Source organism: Dendrobates tinctorius, unplaced genomic scaffold (assembly GCF_039654945.1).
Source record: "Dendrobates tinctorius isolate UK_male_01 unplaced genomic scaffold, ASM3965494v1 ptg000019l, whole genome shotgun sequence".
Lineage (NCBI taxonomy): Eukaryota > Metazoa > Chordata > Amphibia > Anura > Dendrobatidae > Dendrobates > Dendrobates tinctorius.
This window is the reverse complement of record NW_027361687.1, coordinates 24,079,917-24,093,115: the sequence shown is the minus strand read 5'-3', so window position 1 is coordinate 24,093,115 and position 13,199 is coordinate 24,079,917. Positions and strand designations below refer to the sequence as shown.

At 43.5% G+C, this 13,199-nt stretch overlaps 1 long non-coding RNA gene across 1 annotated transcript; it reads left to right on the top strand.

Moving 5' to 3' along the window:
• Window positions 1–3,902: 3,902 nt before the first annotated feature.
• Window positions 3,903–11,756, top strand: LOC141082786 (uncharacterized). The gene is made up of 2 exons (XR_012230585.1): window positions 3,903–4,364; window positions 10,623–11,756. It is a non-coding gene; the product is annotated as an uncharacterized lncRNA (long non-coding RNA).
• Window positions 11,757–13,199: the final 1,443 nt, after the last annotated feature.

Below are 13,199 nucleotides of genomic sequence, written 5' to 3'. Positions count from 1 at the left end.
ATCCTCAAATTCTATCACCAGGTTTTTGCTGCGGCATCTAAAAGCAACAATTTCAGTAATGCTTCTCATTACTGGGCTGCTTACAATTTTGATAAAATTATTTTATCTGCTGCAGATCTAGCAGTGCTCTGCATGCTGAGCCCTGTATAACTCCGCCCACACCACTGATTGGCAGCTCAATGTACACTGTGCATAGGCAAAAGACTGCCAATCAGGGGTAGGTACAGAGCTCATAAATAAGGAGGACTACATGGCAGCAGGTTTACTAGTCCTCTAGAGATAATCTTCTGCTGATAAAAGCATGACTTTATCAAAGCTACAGCAAACAGCTCCATGATTATGGATGCGCATTCACCAGAAACGTGTCGATGTCACATATCACGTAACTTGCGTCGCTGATTGTGTTTTATCCTCTATTGAGCACTTTTGGTGAATAAAGGAAGAAGTTTGTTCACAAGTTCATTGAGATGGATTTTCTCCTGTTTATGTTACAGCAAACAGCCCAACAAGTGACACATCCCTGGAAGCAAGGTTTCCAGCTCTACGTAATGCTACTCTCAGATTAGGAGGCAAAATCCTGGTGACAAATTCTCTTTAAAGGGAATCTGTAACCAAGTTTTTGCTACATAATCTGAAAACAGTGTGATGTAGGGATAGAGAAAATGATTCCAGCGATGTGCCACTTTAAGGGGCTTCTTGGTGCAGTTTTATTAAAATCCCTGTTTTCTCTGGTACAGATCTATCAGTGCTCTGAATGTTGAGCCTTGTATAACCCCTCCCACACTACTGATTGACAGCTTTCTAGGTAAATTATACTTTGCCAGAAAGCTGCTAATCATCGGTGGGGACGGAGTTATACAGAGCAGGAGGACTACATGGCATGAGGCAACTAGTCCTCTAATGATAATATCCTGCTAATAAAACAATAATTTTATTGAAACTACAGCAAGCAGCCCAGTAAGTGACAACTTGCTGGAATCATGATCTTTGCCCCTACACAATGCTGTTCTCAGATTAAATAGCAGAAACCTGCTGACAGATTTTTTGTATCTCGGGAATGTAGTCAATGTAAAATGTTGGTAAAGAAAGTACCTAGAATGGAGGGAGAAGGGGAGGAATGAAGCCACATTTGTCATGATCACTAATGGTATTGAATATCCTAACAATTAATGGTATTTGTACCTTTCAATATGAGATATATATGTTCCATGTACCATAGGGAGCAGACCATACAGTGCCAGGAAGAAGAGGCTAGCACGGAGATCATGGAGATGGAGATAATACATCTGACTCTGTAAGTGCTGAGATTTATTGAGCTAATAACAGCAAACCTCACAGATTGCACAGTGATATATAGAATTACTGCCTCCCACTGTGGGCTGTGACTTACTGGGGGCTTAGTTACACTTTACACTAAGTTACAGGGAAACTATCAGAACTTGACTGGGTAGAACAATAGTGACCAGCAAGATTCAATGAAAACCCCCTACTTTACAGGGGGCTAACCACCGCTCCATGTAGGTGACTGAGGCAGTGCTGCCCCCAATACAGACATGGCTGAGAGCACTGTGGTACCTGGAATAATAGAGAGGATGTGGCACTGACCAGCACTGTGGGCTCTCCACGCTCAGGATCTGTGGGAGGACGAATGGTAGTCAGACCCCCACCAGGTCAGAGAGTGGAGCTGCGCTTGCGCAGTATGTTTCTTACACGCGCTTGCACATTGTTCATCGGCAATCTACACATGCGCCGTGACGATAGATGTATATACACACACATATACATAGATATACATAATATGAGTGTGTATATGTATATATATATATTGAGAGAGATAAATATATATATATATATTATTATGTATGTATATATTGACAGCTCAATTATTACTTTTAAATAAATGAGCATACAGTTGAAACCAGAAGTTTACATACACTATATACAAAGGCACATATACATGTTTTTCTCAATATCTAACATGAAATCAGAATAGACTTTTCCTGTTTTAGGTCAATTAGGATTACAATAATTATTAATATTTGCCAAATGTCAGAATAATGAGAGAGAGAGAGAATGCTTTTAAGGGAACCTGTCAGCAGAATTGTGCTGAGTAACCTACACACACTGTCAGGTTGGTGCTGTTACACTTAATAAAATGATACCTTGGTTGATGAAATCCGTCTTGTACTTTCTTAATCCTTATTTTTAGTTTTGTGTTTATGATATGCTCCTGCTCTAAGGCGGGGTTGGTGTTTGTGGTGCTCTGATAGGTATTCATAATGCAGACTGCTGACAGGTCACTGATCCCTCACTGACCTGCCCCCTAGTTTGCATAATGAATATACTAATGTGTGTATTTGAAAAAAACATGTTACTTCATCAAAAAGGCGGTGCCTCCAGCGTCTACACATTATCACTTGTCAGTTAGAGCCTATTATATTGCTGTGTTGAAGAGAAAAAAAAAATCACCATCAAAATGGCACTGTCGGCTGCGCCTGTGCATTAGCATCTATCTCGTACCAATAGATACTACTGTACAAGAGTCGCCTCCTGCGCCATTTTGTTGTAGTGTAAAATTTTTTGGCTGTAACAACAAGGGGTGGGCGGAGGCGTTTGCGCAGTAGTATCTATCGGTATGCGATAGATGCCAATGTGCAGGCGCAGCCAATAGCGCCATTTTGATGGTGAATTTTTTTTCAACACAGCAAAATAATAGGCACTAACTGACAAGTGCACAGGCCCCGTAGACGTTGCTATTTTGATGAAGCGACATTTTTTTTAAATATACACATTAATATATTCATTATGCAAACTAGATGGCAAAAAGAAGCACAAGACGGATTTCATCAACCAAGGCATCATTTTATTCAGTATAATGGTGCAGACCTGACACTGTCTGTAGGTTACTGTGCACAATCCTGCTGACAGGTTACCTTTAAGGCATTTTTATTACTTACTGCAAAGTCAAAAGTTTATATACATTTAATTAGTATTTGGTACCATTTTCCTTAAACTGAATGACTTAGGTCAAATATTTGGGACATCGTTCCACAAGCTTCTCACAATAGTTGGTTGGAATTTGGGCTCATTCTTCCTGACAAAACTGGTTTAACTGATCCAGGTTTGTAAGTGGCCTTGCTCACACAGTGCTATGAATATGTGCACTATTTCCTGCCTGATGTAAGGTATATATTCTCCGTACTATTTCCTGCCTAGTGCACATATTCTCTGTACTATTCCCTGCTTAGTGCATATATTCTCCACACTATTGTCTGCCTGGTGCATATATTCTCCACACTATTTGCTGCCTATTGCATATATTCTCTGCACTATTTCCTGCTTAGTGCATATTTTATCTGCACTAATCCCTGCCTAGTGCATATATTCTGTGCACTATTACCTGCCAAGTGCATATATTCTCTGCACTAATCCCTGCCTAGTGCACATATCCTCCACACTATTACCTGTCTAGTGCACATATTCTCCGTACTATTCCCTGCTTAGTGCATATATTCTCCACGCTATTGTCTGCCTGGTGCATATATTCTCTGCACTATTACCTGCCAAGTGCATATATTCTCCACACTATTCCCTGCCTAGTGCATATATTCTCTGCACTATTTCCTGCTTAGTACATATATTCTTATCACTATTCCCTGCCTAGTGCATATTTTATCTGCACTAATCCCTGCCTAGTGCATATATTCTGTGCACTATTACCTGCCAAGTGCATATATTCTCCACACTATTCCCTGCCTAGTGCATATGTGAAGGGTTAAAACTAAAATCAGAGCTTAAGTTTCGCTTCTCCATTTCTGTGAAGGTTTCGTTTCTTCATTTTTGTTACTGCAAGATAAATTTTTTAGAATTGGCATGGGCTGTCATGAAACCAGGCTGTTTCCATCAGGTGCAAAGATAAGGGAGGCGGGTTGTAAAACTCTGAAGAATATGCCATTATACTACTTTCTATTTGGATACGGACATATATGTAGTTTCCGGTTTTCTTGCAATATTATTGGCTTATAAAGTGAAATGTTGTTATTGGTAGTTGAGAACCTTGCATAATTAAGCAAAAGATTATAAAAGATGTGACTAAAATAAAGGGGCTTAGTGATCTGCCTCGATCCTCCCGTACAGAGACCCCGTCTCCGTGTGGTCATTTGAGTTGCTAGCAACACTGGAATAATTTGGAAATCACTGGCTCAACCGTGAAGGGTTAATTTAACTCTCTCCTTATCAGCTTGGCGCGCAACGTGGGGCCCCCGAACAGGGACGCCTCTGCCCCCGGAGGACAACAAGACAAAGGACTCTCGGAGCGGACACAGGTGTTGGAAAATTGGGACTGATCACCCCCCACAATCACGGTAAGTTGGCAGTTATACTGTTCAGACTGACCGTTGGTGTGGTTTTCCTGTGCTTGTTGCTGCAAAGAGGATCTGAGGTTTGTCCCCGTGGTGGGGTGATTCATGGGTGGAATCATATAGAGGTGTAGTCCCGTTGGGGGCCCAGTGCTCGAACCGTACCTCATAAGGGACGGACACCCCGGATTGACCAGTGATTGTGACTCTCTTTATAGTCAAAATATCCTGAATTCCTGAATTCACTGTTAGTAATCAGGGTGGTCATGTTATCGAAGATGGGTAGGATACGTAACTCAGGTATATATAGATATATATATATAACCAGAGGTGTCCGGAGGGAGAGTCTGAGACGCCCTCCTCCTTTCACTGAGTACCACGAATTTTGGGCAATACCAGAGGGGGATTATTGACCCGGTGGAACAAACTCAGACGGCCGCTCCAGTATTGTGCACAATTGAAGTAAGGATATTTAGCTGTAAATGAGAGAATCTGTGGAAGGAAAAGAAGAATTTTGTGGCTTGGCACATGTATAATACAAAATAAAATTGTGGTACCGTGTTAGCCAGAAAAATAGATGTAATTATTCAAGGTGTGATACCTTTATTGGCTAACCAGAGAAATTATATTTGCAAGCTTTCAGGGCTCAGGCGGCCCCTTCATCAGGCTAGATTACAAGTGAATCACTGAGAAAAGATGGCAACATTTAAATAGGAATTACAACAGGACATGAGATGATGCTAGCTATAGACATGCCAAGGAAATCAAATTAAGGTTTTTGTTACACATGCAGATGAGGACCAAGTGTTCTATTAGAGATCTGAAGACCATCTTGTGGAGGTGTGAACTGTGTCCATGTAATGAGTCATGAACCCAGGTGTCAAATTCAGTCCTATTGTTAGCGATTGGAACATATTTATAAATTTAAACTCCCAAATCTTCCTTTCTCTGTCACTATTAAAAAAAAATGAAAAATGACCTTTCAATAATAGGACTTTTAGATCTGCCAAGCTGTGTCCAGGTCTAGAGAAGTGTATCCCTACAGGTGTGTCCAGCTCAGTCTTTATCGTATGTCTGTGCAGATTCATCCTTGTTTGTAGCTTTTGCTTAGTTTCCCCGATGTATGTCCCTGCATTGCACCTTGTACACTGTGTCATGTACACAACATTGAAGGATGGACATGAGAAAGAGTCCATGATCTTATAGTCCTGATTTGTGTTGGGTATGGGGACTTTATCTGTTGGTGATATGTGGGGGCAGGTCTTGCATTTCTTACTGTTACAGGGACTGTGCCTGTCTCTGAAGGTGATGTGAGGGTACTTCTGACAAGGATATTCCTTAGGTTGGGAGGCTGTTTGTAGGAGAGAAGTGGCAGTTCCGGGAATATTGCTTTCAGTCTGTGGTCTCTGTGGAATATGGGTTGGAGGTCTGCGATGTTTTTCTGAGTGATTATTATTATTATTATTATTATTATTTATTGTTATAGCGCCATTTATTCCATGGCGCTTTACATGTGAGGATGGGTATACATAATAAAAACAAGTACAATAATGTTAACAATACAAGTCATAACTGGTACAGGAGGAGAGAGGACCCTGCCCGCGAAGGCTCACAATCTACAAGGGGTGGGTGAGAATACAGTAGGCGAGGGTAGAGCTGGTCGTGCAGCGGTTTGGTCGGTCGGTGGTTACTGCAGGTTGTAGGCTTGTCGGAAGAGGTGGGTCTTCAGGCTTTTTTTTTTTTTTTTTCTTTTAATGTTTCCATGGTAGGCGAGAGTCTGATATGTTGTGGTAGAGCGTTCCAGAGTAAGGGTGATGCGCGAGAGAAATCTTGTATGCGATTGTGGGAAGAGGAGATAAGAGGGGAGTAGAGGAGATCTTGTGAGGATCGGAGGTTGCGTGCAGGAAAGTACCGGGAGACGAGGTCACAGATGTATGGAGGAGACAGGTTGTGGATGGCTTTGTATGTCATGGTTAGGGTTTTGAACTGGAGTCTTTGGGTAATGGGGAGCCAGTGAAGGGATTGACAGAGGGGAGAAGCTGGGGAATAGCAGGGGGACAGGTGGATTAGTCGGGCAGCAGAGTTTAGAATAGATTGGAGGGGTGCGAGAATGTTTGAGGGGAGGCCACAGAGCAGGAGTTTGCAGTAGTCAAGGCGAGAGATGAGGAGGGCATGGACTAGGGTTTTTGCAGATTCTTGGTTGAGGAATGAACGGATTCATGAAATATTTTTGAGTTGAAGTCGGCAGGAAGTGGAAAGGGCTTGGATATGTGGTTTGAAGGAGAGATCAGCGTCAAGGATTACTCTGAGGCAGCGAGCTTGTGGGACTGGGGAGAGTGGGCAGCCATTTACTGTAATGGATAGGTTCGTTGGGGGGGGTCACGTGAGATGGGGGAAAGATGATGAATTCTGTTTTGTCCATGTTAAGTTTCAGAAATCTAGCGGAGAAGAAGGATGTAATAGCAGTCAGACATTGAGGGATTCTGGTTAGTAGGGAGGTGATATCTGGTCCAGAGATGTAGATCTGTGTGTCATCAGCATAGAGGTGATACTGAAAGCCATGAGATTCTATGAGCTGTCCCAAGCCGAAGGTATAGATGGAGAAGAACAGGGGTCCAAGGACTGAACCTTGCGGGACTCCGACGGATAGGGGGCAAGGTCAGGAGAGAGAGCAGAGGTCTCTGAGGTGAGGAGGTGGTGTGTGAGTGGGAGACGCTGAATGTCCGGTCTGTTAGGTATGATGAGATCCAGGATAGGGCCAAGTCTGTGATGCCAAGAGATGAGAGGGTCTGTAGTAATAGGGAATGGTCCACTGTGTCAAAGGCAGCCGACAGGTCCAGGAGGAGGAGGACAGAGTAGTGTCGCTTGCTCTTGGCGGTTAAGAGGTCATTGGTGACCTTAGTAAGGGCAGTTTCAGTGGAGTGGTGTGACCGGAAGCCAGATTGTAAGCGGTCGAAGAAGGAGCAAGAAGAGAGATGGGAGGACAGTTCAAGGTAGACGTGTTGTTCCAGTAGCTTGGAGGCATAGGGGAGAAGTGATATAGGGCGATAGCTGGATACAGAGGATGGGTCAAGAGAGGGCTTTTTGAGGATAGGCGTGATAGTAGTTGTAGTTTTCTATCCTCATTGTCTGAACAGATCTGAATGTACCTTAGAGCTTGACTGTAGGTTCTAGAAATGGATTTGGGATTTTGAAGAGTTGAGGGTGAGTTTGATGTTTGTGTGGAACTTGTTGCACATGAATTGTGTGACGAAGGTGTTAGGAAGAACAGAGGAAGTGAATTCCGAATGTTTTTATTGCTATGTGGAAAAAGGAAAATTGTCTAACACTGTGAAAAAGACAGAAAGTGTTGTGGTACAGGAGAGAATTGCGAATGTGATTAACGGAGACACTGAGATCGAGGTTAATGTGTCAGGGAAATAGTTAAAAGTGATGATTTGAAAAAAAAAAAAAAAAAAGAAAAAAAAAGCAAGCTAACAGCTGCAGCTGCTTCAGTACCCCCTCCCATCTTAGCCCACACCATATCCCCCTTCGCCCCCACCGCAGCTGCGAGTGCACAGCCAATCTCTTATCACTGGAGCACACAGCAAACTCTGGCCCCCCCCTCAGACTTCAGCTACTGGGAATCCTGCTCCTCAGCCCCTCCCTGCTAATTCTGGCGATGCGCCAGACTCGAGCACTGTCAGAGATTGTCATTCCCCTGCTGTTTTGATCGGAGTAGATGGTAGACCCAATTAATATACTTTTATAAACCCTATTTCTGTGGGACCCTTCCCCGAAGTTACTGCCCAGTTTGTAATCTCTCCCACATGCCCAGTAAATTTACTGGGGGTAGATTTGTTATCACAGTTCCGCTCCAGAATACAATTCCAAGATGATGGTCGGATGGTTCTTACGTTACATAACCCCTATGCAGATGAAGATAGTGAGGAAATTTGTATTTTGCATGCCCTTCCTACAGTCATGATGGCCCTGATAGGCCCAGATCCACCCCCAATATTGCCTGAGGATCAACGCCTCACCCCATATCTCTCAGAGATACCATCTGAACTTTGGTCCAAAGGGCCAAACGATATAGGGAAAATGCCTGTAGAACCAGTAAAAGTGTTTCTCAAACCTGGTGCCCCTTCTCCCAAAGTCCATCAATATCCTTTGAAACATGATCAGGAGCGGGGCATTCAGGAACAAATACAAATGTTACTTGATAACGGTGCTCTGGTACCCTGTGTTTCTCCATGTAATACGCCCTTGTTTCCCGTTAAGAAAGAGACCCCACCTGGCCAGCCCCCTGTGTACCGGCTGGTGCAAGACCTACGGGCAGTTAATGCCGCTACTGTTCTGGAAACTCCAGTGGTGCCTAATCCACATACTCTTTTGTCCCAAATACCCCAGGATGCTGCTTGGTTTACAGTTATTGATCTTACGCATTCCGTTACTCCAGATTGCTAGTTTCTATTTGAATTCACTTATCAGGGACGACAGTTAATATGGACAGTTATGCCACAAGGGGCCCAAAACAGTCCCAACCAGTTTGCAAAAAAAAAAAAAAAAATATGAGCAGGTGTCTTTTGCCATTTCTGCCACTGTTAGCCTCCTTAAGTATCTGGCAGCACTGAACTGTTGGGTTTCGGCCTCGAGACTTCAGTTCTGCCTTGGTCAAGTGATATTCTTGGGTCACTGTCTCCTTCAGGGTGCCAGACACCTCGCAGAAGAAAGAAAAATAGCTGTCAGCTCCCTTCCTTTCCCAAAAGATGAAACTGAACTCCAGCGCTTTCTTGGACTATGCACTTATTGTTGTCAGTGGATACCGGATGCATCCCGCATAATGCAACCCCTTTACAACGCCTTCAAAGACGGTATAATGAACTATAAGGAAAGATGGCAGTGATGAGGATTACCTCCAATATGATTGTTCCCAACTTTTGACTGAAGAAACACTACTCCACCAAATGTCAGTGAGAACCCACTCCCAAATCCTGATCTGGTGTTATACACGGACGGTTCAAGATATGCTGACGAGTTTGGTAGATTCCACACGGGATATGCTGTTACCACAGAGGACACTGTAGTGCACGCAGCTGCGCTCCCGCCCTCGCAGTCAGCACAAGAAGCAGAACTCCAGGCTCTGTCTACTGCATGTACTTTGGCCAAGAACAAACGGGCTAATATATACACGGACTCACGGTATGCATTTGGTATTGCTCACGATTTTGGGGCTCTATGGGCCAATAGAGGGTTTATTACTACTGCCGGAACCCCAGTGAAAAATGCTGAAGCTGTTAAAACCCTCATGGACTCGATCAAATTACCTACTCAGGTGGCTATTATCAAAGTTAAGGCGCATGGTCCTAGGAACGGTCCACAGACTGTTGGCAACGCGTTTGCGGATATGCAAGCAAAAGCCGCCGCTCTCTTACCCGTTGAACCAACTATACCAACTATGGTGACCACACGCTCTCAGCGTAAACAGTTACAAGAAGCATTGACCCTACAAGAACCTGATGATCTACAACAGACTGAAGTTTTCTGTCGGACCCCGCGAGACCGCTTAATGACGATGCAGAGAATGTCTCCAAAGGAAGAGGTGAAGCAATGGAAGACTGATGGGGCACGAATGGATAATGGTCTCTGGAAAAAGGACCAACTTGTGTGTCTCCCTAAGCGGATGTACCCTGCTATTGCCATATGGGCACATGGACCTACACATCGAGGAAAGAATCAGGCCCTCGCACTGGTGCAAAAATTCTACTGGGCCCCGGTTCTCCAGTTGGCCGGAAGCATTCCCCGTTACCAACATGACCGCAAAGACCACAGCGAAGAAACTGGTGATGGAAGTCATATGCAGATATGGGGTTCCAGAAGTTGTTGAAAGGGACCAAGGCCCGGCCTTTTCTTCTCATGTGTACCAAGAAGTTCTGACAATGCTTGCATCCACTGTAGCCCTCCATACTCCGTACCACCCACAATCCAGTGGGAAAGTTGAGAGGTTGAATGGCACACTGAGGGGACAACTGACCAAAATGATGCAGGAGACTATGGCTCCATGGCCGGAGCTCCTACCCATTGTACTATACCACATTCGTACTACCCCTATTGCAAAACATGGCCTGTCCCCATATGAGATATTGTTTGGTACTAGGCCCCCAGTTGCAAATTTCCAGCCCCAGCAGTTATCAGAAGAAACTGACCGTGCTGTTCAATATGTTATTCAGCTTAGTAAAAATCTTGCTAACACCCATGCTCTAGTTTCTTCTTCTCTTCCAGATTCAGCAGAAACCGACACCTGTCATAACCTGAAGCCTGGTGATTTGGTCGTCGTGAAAAGGCATGTCAGGAAGCACGGACTAGAACCCTTGTATGACGGTCCCTATCAAGTTCTCCTCATCACCCAACAAGCCAATAGCAAATAAAGGGGCTGGGGGCATAATGTTTTAGTTTTTCGCATATTTCCATATTATTATTGGTAGAAGTTAAAAGTTAAAGTTAGAAGATATTCAATGACTCAAAGATCAATACGATAAAGACAATGATCGTACTAAGGACAGTTGGTGGTCAGACACTTTCTCCTTTCTCAATCCAGCCAATTGGTTTAAGGGTATTGGGGGCTGGATAGCTGGGATCTTACAAAGCTTGTTACACATTGCTGCCTGTATCCTTGTTGTATATGTGATACTAAAACTTGTTCTTTGGTGTATTCCTGTATGTATTAGGAAAGTCTGCACAAAGACAGCTAATGATGATGCCAAAAGTGTCGTTGCCCCTGCTCTTCTCTGCACCGATCTCAAAAGGCTACTTGATGAGGATGTTGAAGCCAAGCACATGGCTACCTACAAAAGATCTCCACCACCGTCATCAAAAATTGTTATTCGTGAACTGCAGTATACAGGGGGGACGGGTGCGCCGCGACAGCCATGACTGGTAACACGGCATCAGTCATGTGAAGACCAGTACCCCTCAAGCTGTTAGCTTGGGATAGCACCTCTGATGCTGCATATGTGTTAAAAAAATTTATCTAGGGGGGATTGTGAAGGGTTAAAACTAAAATCAGAGCTTAAGTTTCGCTTCTCCATTTCTGTGAAGGTTTCGTTTCTTCATTTTTGTTACTGCAAGATAAATTTTTTATAATTGGCATGGGCTGTCATGAAACCAGGCTGTTTCCATCAGGTGCAAAGATAAGGGAGGCGGTTTGTAAAACTCTGAAGAATATGCCATTATACTACTTTCTATTTGGATACGGACATATATGTAGTTTCCGGTTTTCTTGCAATATTATTGGCTTATAAAGTGAAATGTTGTTATTGGTAGTTGAGAACCTTGCATAATTAAGCAAAAAGATTATAAAAGATGTGACTAAAGTAAAGGGGCTTAGTGATCTGCCTCGATCCTCCCGTACAGAGACCCCGTCTCCGTGTGGTCATTTGAGTTGCTAGCAACACTGGAATAATTTGGAAATCACTGGCTGAACCGTGAAGGGTTGATTTAACTCTCTCCTTATCACATATATTCTCTGCACTCTTTCCTGCCTAGTGCACATATTCTCCACACTATTCCCTGCCTAGTGCATATATTCTTTGCACTATTCCCTGCTTAGTGCATATATTCTCCTCACTATTCCCTGCCTAGAGCATATATTCTCTGCACTAATCCCTGCCTAGTGCATATATTCTCTGCACTAATCCCTGCCTGGTGCATACATTCCCTACACTCTTTCCTGCCTAGTGCACATATTCTCCACACTATTCCCTGCCTAGTGCATATATTCTTTGCACTATTCCCTGCTTAGTGCATATATTCTCCTCACTATTCCCTGTCTAGAGCATATATTCTCTGCACTAATCCCTGCCTAGTGCATATATTCTCTGCACTAATCCCTGCCTAGTGCACATATTCTCTGCACTCTTTCCTGCCTAGTGCACATACAGTCATGGCCAAAAGTATTGACACCCCTGCAATTCTGTCAGATAATACTCAGTTTCTTCCTGAAAATGATTGCAAACACAAATTCTTTGGTATTATTATCTTCATTTAATTTGTCTTAAATGAAAAAACACAAAAAGAATTGTCCTAAAGCCAAATTGGATATAATTCCACACCAAACATAACAAAGAGGGTGGACAAAAAAATTGGCACTGTTCGAAAAATCATGTGATGCTTCTCTAATTTGTGTAATTAACAGCTCCTGTAACTTACCTGTGGCACCTAACAGGTGTTGGCAATAACTAAATCACACTTGCAGCCAGTTGACATGGATTAAAGTTGACTCAACCTCTGTCCTGTGTCCTTGTGTGTACCACATTGAGCATGGAGAAAAGAAAGAAGACCAAAGAACTATCTAAGGACTTGAGAAACCAAATTGTGAGGAAGCATGAGCAATATCAAGGCTACAAGTCCATCTCCAAAGACCTGAATGTTCCTGTGTCTACCGTGCGCAGTGTCATCAAGAAGTTTAAAGCCCATGGCACTGTGGCTAACCTCTCTAGATGTGGCTGGAAAAGAAAAATTGACAAGAGATTTCAATGCAAGATTGTGCGGATGTTGGATAAAGAACCTCCACTAACATCCAAACAAGTTCAAGCTTCCCTGCAGTCCGAGGGTACAACGGTGTCAACCCGTACTATCCGTCGGCATCTGAATGAAAAGGGACTGTATGGTAGGAGACCCAGGAAGACTCCACTTCTTACCCCGAGACATAAAAAAGCCAGGCTGGAGTTTGCCAAAACTTACCTGAAAAAGCCTAAAACATTTTGGAAGAATGTTCTCTGGTCAGATGAGACAAAAGTAGAGCTTTTAGGTGCAAAAGCATCAACATAGTGTTTACAGGAGAAAAAAGAGGCATTCAAA